Consider the following 21,329-nt stretch of genomic DNA (forward strand, 5'->3'; position numbering starts at 1 on the left):
ATTTTGGCATGTTCCTGTTTGTCAGAAATTCCACAGAGGAATGATTGATGTGTACGAGGAGCGTGAACGGTTGAGTAGTAGTTGACGATATTTCAAGATTTTTCAATGCTCTTTTTTTTTTTTTTTTCATAGTTGATGACACTTTACAGAAAGAGGCCATGAGGAGCTTCAAAAATCACCCATAAAATAAATCTGTTGATGTAAACTTACATTCCAAATATACAGGGTGCCTAGCAAACGTGTGCATAAGATCAACGGTTCACCAGTAAAATGCCATACCCCTCTGCATGGCATTTTACTGGTTAACCGTTGATCCTAGAGCCATACTTCAAATTTGAAAAAGTTTCCACAAATAACGTGTAGTACTCAGACATGTCATCCATTTTTCGAAGGGTTGTATACAAACACAAATACAACGCCACAACAGGCAAATTGCCCAACGAGGTGGCTGACTTAAGAACATCATGAATCCCCGAGCCATTTTTTGCAGGCCCTACCTACTACTGCTACACCACACATGCACCCCGCCGACAACCCCCCCCCCCCCGCGGAACTCCCAACGAATCGGTACATGCCGTGTACGTGTAGTGAAACCTGACGTGAAGTTTTTTTGTTTCTCTGCAATGCTTGTTATGTGTAGTGCTGCCATAACCCCGTTTGTTATGCACCCTGTATAACTACCCTTTTTGTGATGTACACGATAGTATGGGTAAACATTCATGGGTGGCAAACTAAAAGGTAAAAACAAAAAGAAAAGCAAACAAAAAATTGCAACAAATTAGGAAAATCACAGCCGCACATGGTCTGCAACAAAAAGTTGTTATTGTTAATTGTTAAAATATAAAAGTGAAAGAGAAAATTACTTTATCTTATGTACAAAATTGATTTGGAATTTTTGTCTTTAATCTGGCTGCAGTAATGAACGTCAAATGGACCCTACCCATGTAATGCAAAGCTGCGCATTTAAGGGTTAAAACATCGCAACTTGTATGAAAAAAAACATTTTACAAACTTTACTCTTGGTATTGAACGTAACCTGTATAATCGATTACTCCGCTCAATCGGATATTATGTGCTGGAATCGTTGATATTCGTTTAAGCCGTTGCAGAGTCGGGCTACGGTGATGCGACAAGTTCACCATACGCACTGTTGACGTGCGACAAGTACACCATAACGCCAGTGACCCCGACACGTAAGATTCCTCGTCTTCTGGTATCTATGGGACTTCGGTATCCCCGTGTGATTAGAGCTTTAAACCGCTACACGCAATCTATCGGTAAAGAATGAAACTACAATATACAATGCTGATTGGCGTCCATTCCCACTTAGAATGGACAGCGAAAGCTGAATGCTTCTGTCATTCCAATTAAATTGACTAAATTGAAAGAATTTAAAGACTTAGTGTTCTCCATTACTGATTAAAATGTTTTCAAAACATAAAATTATCCATAAATGTAATTTGTGTATGCGTCATGATTTCAACAGAAATTTTCAAAGTATCTCACTGTAGGCCGTGCTCTTGAAAGAGTTGATTCGTTGAATTTGATAGTGATGAATTTTCCTCAGCCAATTTATGCCTCACAGAATTTGAATATCGTGAAATCTCGCTACAACGATACTCGATGTAACGATAGATACCTCTACAATGGTATTTTTCTAATCTTGTTTGCAATTCTCTGCAGTTTAATGCGACGTTTCTCAATTTTATTCTTTTTTTTGACTCACGGAGCTCTTTTTAGAACATAATTTCTATGACGGAGCCAAAGTAGGCCTCTTTTTCTACGTACAGTCAAACTCGCTAAAAACGACTTCGGTTTTAATGACAACTCGGTCATAGCGTCATTAATATCCGGTTCTGACTGATTCCCATAGAGAGTAATGTTGAATCTGACTTCCCTTCTAACGTCTGTTAAAACGCAACGACTTCGGATATAACGTCTAATTTTTTGTCATTCCGTTTTATCATAATTGGGGCGATAATACTTGTATGGCTACATAGTTGTCGATTTGCGGCAATGCAGTTAATTCCTACTGTTTTAGCCAAAGAGGTTCAGTTCTTAGGATTTTATTTACAAAAAACAGTACGGGAAATACGGGACGTATGATCACCCTACTTAAAAACATGAAATTTATCTCTTTCGCTTTCCTACGATTCGACTGGAAATGGCGGACGATGAATTCGAACTCGATGCTGCCGTTGAATGACGTCAAGCAATGAATGACGAAAGAAAGGAAAATAAAGCCGTAAAAGACACAGGAAGCGCCAAACGTACGCACTTGAGGGATTGAGATCAGTGGAAATAACCTGCAGAGATAACATGTAATTCTCAAGATCTTTCTTTTCTCTATCCAAAAAGATTTAGGAAAGGAGAAGCAAAAAAAGTCTAAGAAAAGATAACATCTTTTATTCTTTTCTTCCGGAAAATAGAGACATCCATGAATTTATTTCGCCCAATTTTATTTCATGCCGCTATTTTCTCCAGAGATCGATTCCGAGTTTTGTGTTATTATTATATTCTGTGCATTGCAAAAAAAAAAAAAAAAAACACGTGGATATAAATTACATTCAGTCAAATTTCAAGAACAAATTTAGTGTTTGTTCATGCTAAAAACTGTTTTACAGTAGAACCACTATGAATGAAAGCGCATGTTTTTGCTCTTCTACACGCGTGTTTTCTTCATTTTTTGCGCTTTTTTCAGTTTTATTTCATATTTGTCTTCACTCTTAGGGCATACCTCAGTGCATTAGATATGCATATTTTCGCCTATTTTTTTAGAGTTTAGCCATGACCCGTCAGATATATTTTTCCCTTGCCTGAAGCTCACTCGTGTTGGGGTGAGAGAAGACGCGGACACACATTTTACATTGCACGTTGGTTCAGTCTCTTCTTATCCTTTACAGGAATTCGTAAATACATCCTCATACGGATTCCTCGCTTCTTTTCCTTGTGGTCAACCGCATGGTATATATTCTTCTGTGTTTCATTATTCTTATTATTTTTTTTAAGAGAGACATAAGATTAAAGAAACTACCTCGTTGATAACTTGTTGCAGTGTGACAGCTACGGCTGTAGTAGTGGTGAAACGCGATTAGGACGGCGGTCGCGGTTATAAGTGATATAAGAAATATGCATGCCATTTTCCGTTACTCACTCGCTTGTTATACGGGACGGTCATCCATTTAACCTGCGCTATGTGACCAGGGAAAGGGATCGTATGCGAATTCTTATGTATTTCGACAATAGAGAGGGAAATCCGTGTGGAATTTAGCCCAATATGTTCGCAGGCAACGTGGCGAATGGTATATGATCCATCAGCCAAGGATAAATTAGCTGATTGGGAAGCAGCCTGGAAGGTGTTTTACGACAGTTGTGGAGAGGACGATCTTGGTGCCAGTGCCGGGTCATCCGATGAGTCATATAATCAAACACCATTTGAAGATGCTTTCAAACAAAACTCTTGAATTGTTTTGGTCCCTGTTTAACTCTCCCCTCACCCCATTGATCCCTTCCATCAAAATGCCACCAAATTACATTAATTAGTGTCCCTTGGGTTTTGTGGGAAGTTTCAATTTGGCACACCGTGTCTGGAAGGTTGAAGACCCCCTTATTTAGTGCTTTCAGAAGTACCATATATAAGGATTTTTTTTTTCTTTTTTTTCTGTAATTCAGACAAGTCTAGAAGTGTTGGGTCTCTCAATCGACATCTTCGTGGAAAATCACATGTTTAGACTCCGAAACTTATTATCGTTTTCATCCATTTTCAGACACTTTACATGGAAAACATTTATTGAAATTCTCACTCTCGTACCATTTTATAAAATACCTTATTAGTTCCGCGGCTTTAAAGTAAAGGTTCGCAACCCCCTGAGTTAAAAGAGGCAATAAGGTAATTGATTAATTTGATGCGTATCCAGGAAAAATCTTTTCTAAGAGAAATATTTTACGGTGAACAATAAAAGAATCAAAATGCAATTCAGAAACGAAATAGATTTAAGAAACAAGCAAGAACATGGAAAAACGGCAATTAATTTCTTACCAATAAGACATTTAAAACTGGAAACACATTTCTCTTTCAATTAACGAACTAATTAAGCGTAGTGTGTGCTTCCAGAAACGGCAACAATCGGGTTAGGGATAATTAATTAACAGTTATATTTTAACTATTTATTGAAAGAGAAATCGATGGAAATGAAATCAGGAAAAATTTATAATTTTCCCGGTTTAAAACTAACGCTAGCGGTTTTATTAACCACTTTATTTACCGTTCACAGCCCCGGTCCATTGCTGTATGGTTAATGTTAATCAATAGGGCTCGGATTTCCATGTCTTTGAATAATTTTTGTTGTTATTTTTTTTTTTTTTTTTCATGTTTCGCTATTTTTACGTAATAGAGCATATTTTGCATATTTCATAATTTTCGATAAAAAAATGCATTTTTTCCTCGCTATTCCAATCTCCCTTCAGACTGGCTTTTGGGGTTCCTGCCTCTGACAAGAGCTTTTAGGGCTAGGATTTTTATGGTTTTTATGCACTTAAAATGGAACGCCGTTGCTGATTGGTAAAAAAATCCTGAAATTCAGGTTTTTCAATTAAGCAATGGCATTGAATTTTTGGAGCATAAAAATGCTAGATTTTCAAGGGCACTGGTGTGCGGCTGTAAATAGATTAATCATATGAATAGGTGTCGATGATGGTAACTCGTTTGAAAAATTGGCTAAAATTGGTAAATGGGGGGAATTTTTCAGCGTTTGTGGGAAATTTTTATGAAATAAAAATTTATTTATTTTAATTTTATGCGATGCGTTCCTAAATCAAAATACCATACTTGGCTAGGTATTTTCTCCTATAGACGGCAGGGAAAAACTTCCTCAAAATGGATGGGTCCGGAAAAGGGATGGGCCCACCCGGAGGGCTAAGTGCATTGGAGAGTCCCGGGATAATGAGATTCGGCATTACACTTTCGGATTCGACGATTAAGTAAGTTATCAGGCAAGCACTACCATCTATGTATGGACATTTAGAAAATTATTTTTTCCCGGGGGCTCATGGTACTTACTGTTAATATCTCTATTGGCCACACTAAGCAAGAGGGGCTCTTACGATTGGGATTGAAGAAAATTGGTTATTACAATTTAGGGCCCTCGAAAGACTCCAGTTTCTCTTGTAGAAAAGGCACAAGAGAATCTCATGCACAGTTTATTGTTGTTTGGAAACGTTTTGTAGCGCTACCTGTCGATAGTAACTAGAACTGCAATGTCGAATTTATTCACATTAACTGTGAAAGAAAACATCAAGCCATAAAAAATATATCGATCGTAACTAAAAATAATTTAAAATTTTGAAATATATGTTGCAAAATTGATGCAGGTTTTAATATTTAGGGAATTCATTATAAATTCACATTATGTATTAGGGAAAATCTGTAAACGAAAATCTCCAGCGGTGGACAAAATTACAAACGAACAAGGTCAACTGTTGTATACAAATGAAGAGATTGCTGAAACGTTTGCTGATAACTATGAAAAGCAATTCATGCCAAACAGTCTGCAATCTCGAAGTATTGCTTCAGCTCATCATGGAAAAGTTCAAGAATTCCTGGATAGAGTTCGCTCGGATGCCTTGCGCGGAATGGGTGCTGCTGGTTTGACCAATGTTGACGAAATCAGGGGCATGATTAACAAACTCAAAACTAAAAAAGCTTCTGGTCATGATGAAATTTCAAATCTCGCTCTTAAAAATCTTCCTCTTTCTATCCTCAAATCATTCACTAATATATTTAATAGCATGCTTCAGACAAGCTATTTTCCTAATGTCTGGAAACTTTCTATTGTCAAACCTCTTCATAAATCTGGAACTGACCCACTTTTCTCTCAAAACTTCAGACCTATCAGCTTACTCAGTAACATTTCTAAAGTCTTTGAACGTATCTATATTTCACGTCTTGACGCTTTCCTGTCCTTCAACAGCATTCTTCGAAGTGAGCAGCACGGATTCAGGCGGGGGCATTCTTGCGTTACTCAGCTGCACAGAGTTACCGAGTTTGTGATGACTGCGTTCAACTACAAGGAACATGTCTGTGCTCTCTGTCTGGATATATGTAAGGCCTTCGACAAAACGAATCACACGACCTTATTATCCAAACTAATTGACCTGGGTTTGCCTGACTATTTCATCATCTTCTTAAACAGTTACCTTTCCAATCGAAGATTCCAAGTCAAAAATGGCAACTGTCTCTCAACTGTTAGACCAATAAGAGCGTCTGTCCCGCAGGGTTCTTGTTTGGGACCACTGCTCTTTGCGCTATACATCAATGACTTCCCAGCTCCTCAGCGCGGAATGCTTGGTCTATTTGCTGACGATGCCATCCTGTTGACCAATCACAAAAAAGGGAAAAAATGTATTGAAAATTTACAAGAATCAACTGAAGACGTTGAGGACTGGTGCCAAGACAACGATATAAAGTTGAATCATCAAAAATGTCAATATATTCTCTTCACAAGACGGTACAAGTTTCCAAGAACTCCCATATACATCGGCAACACGGTGTTGACAAGAAAACTCCAAGTCAAGTATCTAGGTTGTATACTAGATAAGTCGCTCTCATTTTCTCCTCAGGTGATGTACGTAAGAAATAAGGCCTCACAAGCAGTTGGGATGCTATCCAGAATCACATTCCCACAGGCCAGGCTAACGTTGAGGAATAAAGTAATTCTTTTTAAAACTATTATTCGTCCTATTCTGACATATGCTGCCCCAGTGTGGGCTCATGCCAGTCTTGCAAATATGAAACGTTTACAGACACAGCAGAACATCATTCTTCGTCAGTTTACCAGAGCCCCCTGGTATGTGAGAGGAAAAAACATCCGTAAAGATCTTGACTTACCACTAATCTTGGACTATATCAAGGAGCTTGCCAATGCTCATTTTGACAGGCTACGATCTTCTGAACACCCGCATCTTAGAGAAATTGTCTATTATGACCCTAGAATACCCACAGTACACTCTAGGCCAATGGACTTGCTGAGCGTGGATTGGGTGACGAATTGATGTAATTTGCAGAACATTTTCATGATTTTGATTTTTTTTTTTTTTTTTTTTTTGAAAACAATTTATCAATCTAATATCAGTTTTGTTTGATATTGCGGATGCTGTGATCGCAATTCAGAGGCATTTATATGTTTTTTTTTTTTTTTTTTTTTTTATCGCAATTAATAATTTTTCTCATTTATTCGTGATTTGCGCTTGCATAAAATGGTGCATTGGGTTCGTGTCGTGTTGAAACTGATGTTATTACAATACAGAGATGGTATGTGTCATGTCTTCATTATAACTTTTTCTTTGACGTTCTTGATTATGGTTATATGACTGATGAGGGTTCAACAGTACCTCAAACATCTCTGGTTAGTGTCTCTCGATTATGTAAATATTTATAATGTTGGGGTTTTTGGGTAGCATATCATCAGCTACTTCCCTTAAGACATTTCCCCCTTGTTCTTCGATTGTGTTGTGTTTTATCTCGATGAGCATTCATTTCGCGAAGATTTGTAAACAATACTCTCCTGGCTCATTCATTCTCTACACACACACATACACTACATACCTTACACACATGCACAAACTTGTCTTTTTCCTTCTCATACCACCCCTGGTGATCTGTAAGTCGCCAGACAGCCTGCAAAGGCTGGGCAGCGACGGAAACGTTCAATTCTGGTCTGGTCTGGTATTAGGGAATTCATGTAGGTTATTCCGGCTTGCGCTCTCTCCCTCTTTTAATCAAGGTTCCTCGGAAAAATACTTACATTGCTATATACACAACATTATCTTTTAAAGAACTTCGTGGACTTCATATTTTTTTTTTCATTTCATTAGCACAGGGGGTCCGGGGACATCTTCTTACGGCCGCAAGTTTTCCGTGGAACACAACGAACCTTAGTCAAACCCCTTCCACTGGGAAAGAGGGAGAAAAAATAAAAAAATTTAAGTGATACAAAAAAACGAAGGGAGTTCGAAGGTTCAAAGTTTTCATGGAAAAACTCAAACTGCCCTCTTGTGGGGCGTGGGTCCCAAGGTGGGAAAGAGGGGGGGGGGGTTTAGAATGTATATATATATATATACATCCATCACCGAGCATCGTGACGTCAGCATTATCGCTTAATAAGCCCGCCCATATCTTCAGTCACTACACCCGTTCCTAGAGTGACTATACAGCCCGTATTTATGGGTCATTCCCGTATTTTCACGAATTTTTGACCGACCGATATCCTGCGAAAATGTACTTTTGTTTACCCATTTGTCTACAAAGTTGACTTAAATTTCAATTCTTAAGGACGAAAATAATGTCATTAACTAATTATGGTGATTATGACTAGAAATATTCATCTCAAAAAGATATGTTCAACACTCTTCGTGAAATGCATTTGAATACACTGCAATTTGCAGTAACCCTCTATTTCAAATACAAGTACAAGGCCAACACAGGCAAAATGCCCACCGAAATGATTGAAAAGCCCGCCAATTGACAGTTTGGTGACCCATAATTGGCCATTTTTCTCACGTTTGGTTACTGTTTTTGGAAAGAATTTGTAATCTGTCCTATATTTAAGATCTCTCTTGACTTTATTTTCTCTACGAAAGTGGTTAGCAGAATACACCGTATGTCAGTTCTTTAAAATGAAACATGTTTTACATCTGATAATTGGCCATTTTTCCCATGTTCGGTTCTTTTTTTTTTTTTGCTAGAATTAGTGATATCCCATATTTTCCTCTATAACATAGTCTGCCGAATACTGTACGTCAATTCTCTAAAGTGAAACATGTTTCACACCACATCCACAGATTATGCTGGAGGCATAGAAATTTCTCACTCCCGTTATCTTAGTATTTCGCTCATGTTCGTCCCTAGAGTTTCATTCCACAATTGTTCGAAATTTCGCCTGATTTTTCCCCAATACATTCAAGTCTCGGCCGGTTTTTATGGACCAAGACATCTTCCGAAACTTCAATCGATATGGAAGTTCACAAAAATAACATCCATCACAGATTAAGTCTATGCGTCTCTTTATTCCATAAACTTTCACGAATAATTTAATTATCATTCGTTTCATCATCGTTCTATTTTCATTATTATCTTTGGAATACTGTAAGGGAAGTTCCAGGCAAATTGGGGAAACTGTGACATCTGGAAGACATAAGTTATATCCTGGAAAATTGTTTTCTTCAAAAGTTCTCTCGCTGAGTTTTTACGAGTTTTCCTATTTTATTGATTTCCGTTTTTGTTTTTTTTACTATAAAACCAATGTTTCCAGATTGAAAATAAACAAAAATTAAAAGGAAACAAACCACGTATTTTCGTGGAAAGCGAAAGTTTCAAAAAATAAATAAGTTTCCGGAGATTATTTCGGTCACATGGAAATTATGCTCGTCACGTATTTAGATTCAGAGTTAGTAAAAATTCTCGTTTGACGTTCGCTGATTGTTTTCGAAGCCAATATATTCCGTAAATATGCCAATATTCAGGGGCGTGTCGAGACACAATCTCCACCCGTGCGATAACCGTTTTTGCCGCCCTGTGCCCCTCAGCCCCTTTCGTCTTAAATTATTCAACAATCCCTAACAAAAGAAAAACTTTTTTTCAACGTCCCCACGATTTTTCACGTTCCCAACGAGGGGAAAATTAATAACCTTGGTTTCCCCCCCCTAATTTATTTATCACCTTCTTTTTGTATTGTGCCCTTTTACTGTTGAACACGAAACAAGCAGAACTCTCACATTATAAATACATTTAAGGGCCACACATACACTCTGAAAAAACATTTTGCCATGTTCCGGTTTGTTGGAAATTCCACAGAGGAATGATGTGTACGAGGAGCGTAAACGGTTAAGTAGTAGTTGACGATTTCAAGACCTTTCAAGTATGAAAAATACAAGGTGCCCCATTAAATTGTAAATAGTTTAAAAATTCACAGAAATTTAAGAAATCGCTATATTTAAATGCGGTTTGCAAAAGAGTTTTCTCGCGAAGAGGGATTTTCTTTGGTGCGGGAAAAAAATGTTTGCAATTTTTGTCCAGTGAGGGGTTACAGAAACCATTCCAGCAGGAGTGATCGCACATGAACCTTTCGTCAATCACTTCCGTTTCCTAAACATTCGTGAGGCTTCATCTGGCGATTCGTGGCTGAGATGAAACAACTTCACCACCAGTGCTTTATCTACAAATGTCAATATCACAATTAAAACTTTATGTAAGCGTCAGCAACAGGAAAATTCAGAAATGATCTCTTAATCTGATATCCTGCATTTTATAGGTTTCTGATTTGCAAATTTAGTGATTCGCTTTTATGCAACGCCGTCTGTTCAAAAAAAATTTGAACCATTTTTTTTTTAGTTACCAAAAATAACTATTTACGAATTTGTATGAGCATCAAATGCCTAATAAAGTATTTTGAATTTTATATGAATGTTTTCTAAACTTTTGGCCATCACACTGTTTCATGAAAATAAGATGATACTGGTGAGGTAGATCGGGGCTATATGGGGATATTTAAAATTTCTTGCTGGTAGCGAACACGATATTAACCAGCCCTTACGTGCCACTGGGTGCACGTCTTTCTCCTGGAAGCCATCTTAAAAGACCCACTATCCTGAAAGTTCAACTCCCATGTTCGGTTTTTTTTCTAGCTAGACAATCAGTGGTATCCCCTATTTTTCTCTATAACATAGTCTGTCAAATACTATATGTTAATTCCCTAAAGTGAAACATGCTTCATACCACATCCAGAGATTATGCTGGACGCATAGAAATTTGTTACTTTCTTTATCGTAGTATTCCTCTCATGTTCGTCCCAAGCGTTTCATTCCGCTATTGCTCGAAATTTCGCCAGATTTTCCGCCAATATATTCAAGTCTGGGCCGATTTTTATGGACCAAGACATCTTCCGAAACTTCAATCGATATGAAAAGTTCACACACAGTCACAAAAAGTCTTAGTAAAGTTAAGTCTGCGCGTCTCTATATTAGATAAACTTTCCAAATAATTTAATTATCATTTGTTTCATTATCGTTCTATTTTCAGTATTATCTTTGGTATACTGTAAGGAAAATTCCAGCCAAATTGGGCAAACTGTGACATCTGGAAGACATATAGAAGTTATATCCTGGAAAATTGTTTTCTTCAAAAGTTCTCTCGCTGAGATTTTACGAGTTTTCCTATTTTATTGATTTCCGTTTTTGTTTTTTTTTACTATGAAACCAATGTTTTTAGATTGAAAAGAAACAAAATAAACAGAAATAAAGGAAACAAACCACGTATTTTCAAGGAAAACAAAATTTTCCGGATATTATTTCGGTCACATGCAAATAATGCTTCTCACGTATGTATACTATTTAGATTCGAAGTTACTAAATATTCTCGTTTGACGTTCGCTGATTGTTTTCGAAGCCGATTGTTTCACTCTGTAAATATGCTTATATTCAGGGGCGTCTCGAGGCAAAATCTCCACCCGTGCGATAACCGTTTTTTGCACCCCGTGCCCCTAAGCCCCTTCCGTTTTAAATTCAATTCCATCTGCGATTTAAAAAGTCATCGCGTAGGATTATCGATTTCCCCTCTTTAGTAGGAGTTGTCAACGTTTAGGTTTCAATTAATACCAGGATTCTCACTTTCCATTCCAACACTTGTAATCACTAAACTTTGTCGCTAATTCGTAGAGGGAATTTTTGGACGACGTTGAAATTATGCTGAACCGCTTGAAATAAACTTTCGAATTCGTATGTCGAGGTTATGTTTATGAGTATCGTATCCTGTAAATCTTATGACGAGATGATTCTAGACTCTCGGTGAAAGTTATGAGGATGTTACGAGATCTGGGACTGAAACAAACATTGTTTGACAGAGAACTTATGAAACTCTTGAAATCGAAGCATGAAGTTACCCTGTTTCAGTATTTGATGTGTGAGGGGGATGCTGTGAGAAGGGGGGGGGGCGGAGAAATCCGAGGAGAACCGCCACAATCGTTAGCAGTTGATCGTTATCTCGTTGAGATATCACGATGGTGGTCAGAGAACAGAGGGGACAAAACACACACAACTCGGTTTCCACATGGTTATGGTAACTCTTGGCATCCAGGGAAGAAAAGAGGTTGAAGAAATAGATGAATTGAATTTATTCAACTGGCGTTTGTGGACGCAATATTACGTCCCTGATCGTAAAGAGGTTAACAACCATCGTATGAATAGCGAAGTGACATCATCCTAGGATAAGTCGCCATCCTCTGTTGGCGGTGTCAGCAATTGTGATCTTTGGCCTGAGTTAGGTATGACCGTCCATGCACGGTCCGTTCAGTGTACAGGAGCTCTAAAAAGATTGAGACGTCCGTTGCCTCTGTAGTATAGTCTAGTGCGCTTCGATTGAATTAAGCAGGGCTATCCGAGGCCTAGTTCGTTATGGACTGGATTATGCTGCAAGGTTTTGGAGACCGTGTACGCTTTCGGATCATTTAAGCCACTCGGTTCACTTGCAGATTACTCAAATGACTCATGGTACTCTTCCGGGTCATTTAAGTGGCCCTCGAAACATTTATAGTTCACTAAAGTGGCCCACTGCATTATTATAGATAAGTCAAGTGGTTGTTTGGCAAATTTCTAGATCACTTAAATTGCCCGTGGATCATTTTCAGGTCATTCAAGCGTTCCGCGGCACACTTTCAAATCATCTGAGTGACTCACGCCGTATTTCCAGATAATTCTAGTAGCCTTTGATACGTTTTCAATGGAATGAAGTGGACTACACGCTCCAAAATGTTGAGCACCTGAGCGGTCTTGTGAAGTGGCTTGAACATTCACCCGACTTGTTATTGCTCGTGGTAGCAAAAAGAAAACACCCAACACACTGCGAATAGTTCTCTTCTGGCGGCGCCGCTATGTAAGTAAAAGAAACCTTTCATAAAATAATCTCGACGATTCTCGCGGGATCTTTAAACTTCTCTTGGTGCTATGACATCGCCAAATTCTCGAAGCTGTAGCCAGACTTAATTTGGCGAGATTAACAAACAAAAGTGAATATGACTATTTACAGGTGAAAGGGGACATAATAAATAATATTATATCTATTATAAATAATACAAAGGGGACAAATAATGATAATATTTATCGAAAAACAGCCGCGAATATATAACGTCGTTACCGAATCAGGCTATCACTCACCTGCTTATTTACCCTGTTGTCGGAATTTTTTTTTTTTTTAACCTTTTCAGTCAATTGTCTTTTTTCAGTGGATGAATTTTCCTGTCGGTGAATTAGTGAATTTGAATTTGCCGTGCACCATTCATCCATATTTATAAGATTTCTATACATCTCTTCGAGATTGTCTCCCTCAAAGCGAAACACAATGAAGAAATCAATTAATCATCATGGAACGCAGTGTACATTCCACTGCGTCATTCTGTAAAAAACATTAATCTTTTCTTCATTATCCATTAACAACGTTTGTTCTCATTCTGGAATATGTCACAAAAATCGATTAATTAAACGCAAAATAGTGAGCTTCTAATTGGATAAGTGGGAATTTTTTAGATAGCCGTGATTTCTATGGAATATTCCTTTTGTTTGTTTGATCACTCAGATTATCTCGAGAGAGAGTGATTTCTTTCTTTCATAATTTTCCGGGAGCGTCAACAACAGCTGCTATTCACAATATAAGTCCAATGTACAGTGTACGTAAATTGATATTGATCGATAATATGGCGTCATTTCGATTCATTTCAACACGAATCTTGACGGGAATTCTTATCCCTTCTCGTTTGATCATCGAAGAGAAAATTAGAAAATACATTAATTGAAAGTTATAGTAAACAGGAGTTTTTCAAAGAAAAAATTGGACATATCGAAAAGAACGAAATAAAAATAAGAAAAGTTCAACCGAAATGATGTTTTCACTGCAGTATCAGACAATATACACAGAAAAAAACTTAACGTTGTTCGAAGAATGTATGTACACTCATGTCCATAAATTGAAGATAATGCCAGCTCCGGCAAATAAAGGTTCAGAAACAAAACAAACGTTACTTATTCATAAAGCCTATTTATTAAACAAAAGATAAAGAACAAAAACGATGGTGTATGTATGATACCATTCATAAAAACTACGATTTTTATTGCTCCCTGGAGCAATCGTAAAAAATATCTCCTTTACAAAAACTTACTATTACATGGTTGGTATGATGGTTAATACATTGTATGTCTCCCATGCGATGAAATACAGTCCGTACAACACCTAGGCATGCTGAGTATCAAATTATCGATCTGATCTTGGGGAAGATCACTCCACTCAGCAAGCAATGCTCTCCGAAGTTCCGGTACACATGTAGGAGGTGGTTGACGGGCCGCAACTCGTCGGCCAAGCATGTCCCACACATGCTCTATCGGATTCAAGTCAGGTGAGAATGCTGGCCATTCCATACGGGTTATATCCTCAGATTCAAGGCATTCGTTTACGATGTTTGCTCGGTGAGGACGGGCGTTGTCATCCATAAACACAAATTTTGCGCCCATAGCACCCCTAAACAAACGTACATGTCGTTCCAGAATGATGTCTCGATAAATTTGGGCTTTCATGGTTCCGGTTTGAACATGCAGATCTGTTCTGGAACCCAGTATAATTCCACCCCAAACGAGCAATGCTGCACCACCGTAACGGTGTCGTTCAATGATGTTGTCTTGGTCGTAACGGGTACCCCTGGCGTTCTCCATATGAAAGTCCGACGTGAATCAGACTGCAAGCTAAACCTGGACTCGTCGGAGAACATCACACAAGCCCACTGTGACGATGTCCACATTGCATGTTCCCTACTCCAGGCTAATCGCTGCCGACAGTGAGTTGCTGTGGGCGGCACATCTGACAGGCCTGCGAGCATATAGACTAATATCTCCCAAACGTCTGTACACAGTTTGCCTTGAAACTGTGGTACCTGTGGCTGCAGATAGCTGACCAGACAGGTCGGATGCTGTGCTCCGTCTGCTTCTTTTGGCAGTTACTGCCAAATACCGGTCTTCATTCGGCGTTGTAACTCGGGGGCGACCTGTACTGTAACGTCTACTTACATTTCCATTATCTTGGAATCGTTGCCAAAGCCTAGAGATGACACTTTGGGCAATTCCAAGTTCCTCGGATACTTCCATCTGAGTACGCCCACATTCCAGGCGGCCGATAATTCTACCACGTAAAAAATCATCCACATGCGTCCTCTGTGTCATAACTATTCGCTTATTGCACTGAGCGCCTTACAGAACTCTTGTGAACAATTTCACTTCTTTGCCACCATTCCTTATATACCCCCCCCCCCCTCTTACACTCTCGTCATCGTGACGTACTATCGGCATCATCTGGTGGCTTCCTGAAATTTGCATATCATTCTTACAGATGTGTGTGATAATTCTACAGGTGAAATTTTTACTTTAGATTTCGATTTCCGTGTGATTCTGAATTATCCTTAATTTATGGACATGAGTGCATTTAATGCCGGCTCGAATCGCAATTGAATATCTGTTAAATTTATTTAATTTCAATTATGTTTGTTGAAAGGTTAATTTCTGCTGCTGATTAATTCAATTGATGAAAATGTATGAAGCTTAATTATAATTGCATTAAAAGTTTACATTTCGTTACAAACGTAATGTTTCAATGGGTTTTTTTTTTCCAAAGTGTTACGCACATTTTGATTTCATTTAATACTTGTTCGTGTTTCGCTTCAAATCTCACATTTATGTTGTCAGAATTGTGCTCGTTTCGTGTTCTTGCAACACCGCCTATAGAACAAGGCCTCCGCACGAAGATCGTCACGTCACTGAAGAAGACCATTTAAGCTATTGCCGTTGGATATGGACTGTCGACGCATGCGATATCTTTACCTTTTTTTGCAGTGTATCCAATGGCAATAGGAAAAATGGCCTTCTTCATTAACGTCACAAGCTTCGTGTGGAGGCCTTGTTGTACAGGTGGTGTTGATTCGTGCTCGTGCTGCCACAAAGGTGGTAAATGCTTGAATTTTCGTGGTATGTCAGTATCAAGTTGCAGGTCTGCCTGCTCCCCGTGGAGAAACTTTTCTTTTAAATGGGAGACCGGCTCCCATTCTGGTCTCGGATTTAGAAAACCGCAGAGAAGCAACTTCAGCAGACAACCAATGTACGTCAATGGGATTCAAACCTGGATGAGACTCCAGCACGATGCCCACAAGACCGCTAAGCGGCAGTGCGTTCCGATGCTCCAAATGAGAAATAACATTTGTGCAACAGGTTTGCTACAGAATTCAAATGATGCACTTGTCATTTATCTAGTAAAAAATTCAAAAATAATGTCACTCTCCGCTATCCATACGACGGTTTTTAACAGCTGGCTGATGCGAAGATATATTTTGGAAAGAGAGAAAATCCATTCTTGTTGGGGGAAGGTCCGATTCCCTGTAAGGGGGTGCCCCCCGTCCCGAGATGATCCAAAAATAAATATATTTTAAACTTTCACTGCAAAATGATTGAAACATTGAAAGAAAACACATTTCTGATGTTACCTCAAAACATTTCGGTTCATTCAAGACGCTTTTTGAGGGTTGGTAATCAATAGTTCTCTTGAATAAATTCATTGCTCCGCTTCCCCTAAACGTTAATCCTGCGTACTCCCTTGACCTCCTGATGATCCCAACCACTAGCGTTGGAGAAACATCGGATCTCGTGTCGCCGACGGCACTCCCTTTCCATAAGATAGGAATTTCCTGTTTCGTATCTAATCGGATGAAAATATCCATAATCTGCTGCTCAATTTTCTCGAAACATAAACAACAGAAATTTCCCCAGTTTGAAATTACACGTCTGTAAATAATTTGTTGTACGATTGTTCCAGAAGTTATAACAACCTGTAATTTTCTCGAGTAAAGTAATCGTATATTTACGATAACTAGTCAATTCCATCTGCGATTTAAAAGGTCATCGCGTAGGATTATCGATTTCCACTCTTTAGTAGGAGTTGTCACCGTTTAGGTTGTAATTAATACCAGGATTCAAAGTGGGCGGTGGAAAGAGTACACTTTCCGTTCCAACACATGTAATCACTAAACTTTGTCGCTAATTCGAAGAGGGAATTTGGACGACGTTCAAATTATGCTATACCGCTTGAAATAAACATTCGAATTCGTATGTCGAGGTTATGTTTGTGAGAGTCGTATCCTTTAAATCTTATGACAAGATGATTCTAGACCCTTGGTGAAAGTTATGAGGATGTTACGAGAACTGGGGCTGAAACAAACATTGTTTGACGGAGAACTTACGAAACTTTCGAAATCGGAGCATGAAGGCACCCTGTTTCAGTGTTTGAAAGTACTGTATTTTTCTTTTAGTTTGGACGTCTTTAGTTTCATACGACCCGTATTTTCCGCAGTCCCGATTTATGTGTTATGTCCCGTTTTATCTGTATTTTCAAACCCGCTTGAATTTTTTTCTATCCTTCTCTTGAATCAAGGATTAAAAAATTATCACTATATAGCGACTATAAATGCTGTATGTCATACATATATATATATTCATCGTATTAAACATTATTTATTCCTAGAATCTATTTTATATGAAACTTTTTGAAAAAACTGGCTGAATCGAAAATGAATTTAGGAAAGAGTGAAAATTCAACTGCCCTTTTGCGGGAAATCGAACACGCGTCGTCTTATTTTCCCTTCACTCCACCTAATTGTTAATCTCTTCACGTACAAGCTGCTGGCAATAAATTCCAATGATGTGTATTAGACGTATAGCCGATGAATAGTGTAGCCTTGTTCCACGTTAAAAAAAAATAAATAAATAAGGGTGAAAGGAACAGTGTGTACAGCGATAATCGTATACGAAAGTAGTAGTACAGAGCCTTGCTTTTTCGCCCTCAGCCACAAACTTGTTTTTTTTATACTTGTTCCTTTGTAGTGATTAACGATGATAAAATCTATTCAATTTATTTATTAAACAAAAACAAATCACAAAAATCACTACATACGCATGGAACGGACATACACATACGCGACAACATGTGACACCTCAACCAAAACACCGAGTGTCATCTCCAGACGGCTTTGACTTCTGTTCCCACCACAAGGAAAAATATGTGTAATATCCGGACGGCTTTAACCGATTCCCCACACCTTCCTTACTTCTATATGTGTATAGTATATAAAGAAACATTACATTATATATAAGTGTGTGTGGGAGTGGAGATGCTGTGAGAAGAAGGGGGGGGGGGGAAAGCTGAGGATAACCGCCACCATCGTTAGCAGTTGATCGTTATCTCGTTGAGATATCACGATGGTGGTCAGAGAACAGAGGGGGGAAACACACACACAACTTCTGTTTTCAAATGATTATAGTAACCCTTGGCGAAAAAAAGAGGTTGAAGAAATAGATGAATTGATTTATTTCACTGGCGTTTTGTGGACGCAATATTACGTCCCTGATCGTAATGAGGTTAACAACCTTCACGTGAATAGCGGAGTGACATCATCCTATACTCTGTTCGCTCCAACTTGGGTCCTGATGTAAATAAACCGCTGTACCAATTTTTGATATCACTCCGCATCCTTTATCTCTATTGGTTGTAATTTTACCCGCCCCTTCATTACGTGTTCGGAACACGTGCGTTTCTTCCTCAAACGCGAGATTGTAAATTCGTTATGAAGAATTTTCCTGGAAAATTTTTTTTCAATGTTCTCTCCAAATTTTGTTCAAATAAAAACTTTTGATAACGCTAATTAAAATAGAAAGAGGTATATATCTCCCAAAAAAAAAAATCGATAAGGTATTCTCGTTATCATGGCACACTCCTCAAGAGGGGATGACAGGGATCCAGCCCGGACATTGCCTGCGACAATTCTTGTAATTTTTGTATTTCTTTACGCTAAAAGTTTACTATATAGAAAGGCTGTTGAATGGTTGGTCTGAGGGCCCGCCAAAGATCACAGCCTGGGGGGGGGGGGTCTTGCGGCAGGATGTGGGGCCATGGTCGTTACAAAAGTTTGTGCGAGTTGTTTATTATTTTACGGCAGATAGTGCGGAAAAAAAATCCTCATTTTTTTTCTTCAGAATTTTACGATTTTATTTCTGAGCTAGTTTACGCGGTATGATTTTCCTGGGCCGGATATGTTACCAATTATAACGTGAAACAAATTATGAACAACTTACCGTTGTGTTGCCGCTTTTTATTTTTCTTGCGGGTCTGTATAATTAAATATTTCATAATAATCCACGGGCTGTAGCAGTTCCAATTTGACGATAGAGTCATCCCCATTATTTTTTTTCTTTACTTCAACCTGTTGTTGATATCCTGTTTTTTGTCAAGACAATTTCGGATTTTTATCCGTGCGTAGATTGCGAGCCATGACCCTAACATCCAGCAGCAGGAGCCCCTGGACTGGGATCTTTAATGGGCCCCCAGGCCAGGCTTTCTCACGGGATCTATAGTGTCTGTCATAATGAGGCTAACTGAATCAAAAATGAGGATTACTCTTTCGAACCAGATTTTTCAAAACTTTACCTTCATGTCTTCGTGATAATCCTCAGACTTCGTCGGCTCGCCGCCTTCGACGGAACCAATATTACTTCCTCTTAACAAGCTGCTCAAGCAGAAGTGCGAAAACTCTTTGGAAATGCATATATTCACCACGATAAGTTACTCCCCCCACCCCCATCCGTATCCAGTGTACGTCAAAGCATGTGGGTGAGAAAAAAATCTTGTTGACAGCAACTTTGTTTATAGGAGTCCAGAGCAGCTGCAAAGAAATGAATTTTCAAAGGGCTCTGCCAAACAAGATAGACACGCATATTTTATTTATGTCATAAAACGATAAAGAAAGCTCTTTTTCTTGCAAGACATCTTGAAGAAGCGTATACAAGTGTATATCAAATCTGTTTACGAATAGGAATAATAATAATGAAATGAAACTTCCGTTTAAAAAGGGGACGGTAATGTTTGAGTGAGAAAGGCGTATCCTGTCAACACCCACCCTGAAGACATAGCAGCAGAAACGCTTTGACCGATCTTTAAAAAATATTTTTCCCGTCTTTCAGATAACTTCGAAATAATATGGAATAAATATTTAAAAAAAATAAATAAAAATTATGAGGTATTTTATGGTATGAGGGGCAAACGACAAAGGACTATACTTTTGGCGGTGCTGCACAGTAAGAAAAGGTGAAATGTTCTTCAACCAATCATTTTGGGCAAAGCGCGCGTGCTTTTATTTACATCAAGACCCAAGTTAGAACGAACAGCGATTAGGATAGGTCGCCATCCTCTGTTGGCGGTGTCAGCAATTGTGATCTTTGGCCTGAGTTAGGTCCGACCGTCCATGCACGGTCCGTTCAGTGCACATGAGCTCTATAAGGAAAGACTGAGACGTTCGTTGCTTTTGTAGTCGAGTGAGATCCGATTGGATTATGCAGGGCTAGTGTGTGTGTGAGTGCGCGCGCGTGCGCATGTATAGATAAACAGCAAAACCAAACAAAATGAAGATGGGATGGTATGGGATTGAAAAAACAGGGAGTCTTCGGATTTTAAAGGACGATTCTTGATCACTTGTAAGATATGAGGTGTTAGCAGTCCCAGGATGATAATTCTTCATATTTACATGATCCACAACTCATGTTACACTACTTGGTGTTAGAGTAATGGGCAAAATTTGCCTAAGCTTTTCCCTTATGGGTCACCAAAGAATGATGATAGCAGCCCCAGGATAAAGGTGCGTATAGCTCTGAAAGGACACCGAGACCAAAAATGAGTTAAACGAGTCTTTTACTGACAGAGATGAATTTTTCCAAATGCATAGCAGAATCATGAAGGTCTAGTGCGCTCACCTGGCAAGTCAGAGGACGTGGGTTCGATCGATTCCTCGCAAGGGCAGTTGAATTTTTTTCTTTTTTCTAAATTCATCTTCGCGCTGCAGCTACTGGTTAAAAACCTTCATATGAGTAGGTAGCAGAGAGTGTGTGGCATCATCCTAGAATTCCTTTTAATCCACTGTGATTTTCATCAGCGCTTCCTTTCCAGCCATTGGTGCATCTTCGGCGATTTTTGCAATAATTGGCAACTTTGCTGCCTTTTGGCATCATATTTAGTGGCAATTGTCAATTTCCTGCACACAATTGCAATCCCGATTTTCCCATATTTTTCCTGAGGAAACATGGTCAGCCTGGAATTACAAGGACTGAACGAATATTTTCTTCGGAGAATTTTTCATTCAAACGAAGCACAAACTGAGAATTTTTGGATATTTTTCTATAAATAGACGAAAAATCGTCAGAATCTGGTT

The sequence above is a fragment of the Pholcus phalangioides genome, unplaced genomic scaffold (assembly GCF_987345545.1).
Source record: "Pholcus phalangioides strain wild (caught in Gottingen) unplaced genomic scaffold, Ppha-v1.0 ptg000043l_1, whole genome shotgun sequence".
Lineage (NCBI taxonomy): Eukaryota > Metazoa > Arthropoda > Arachnida > Araneae > Pholcidae > Pholcus > Pholcus phalangioides.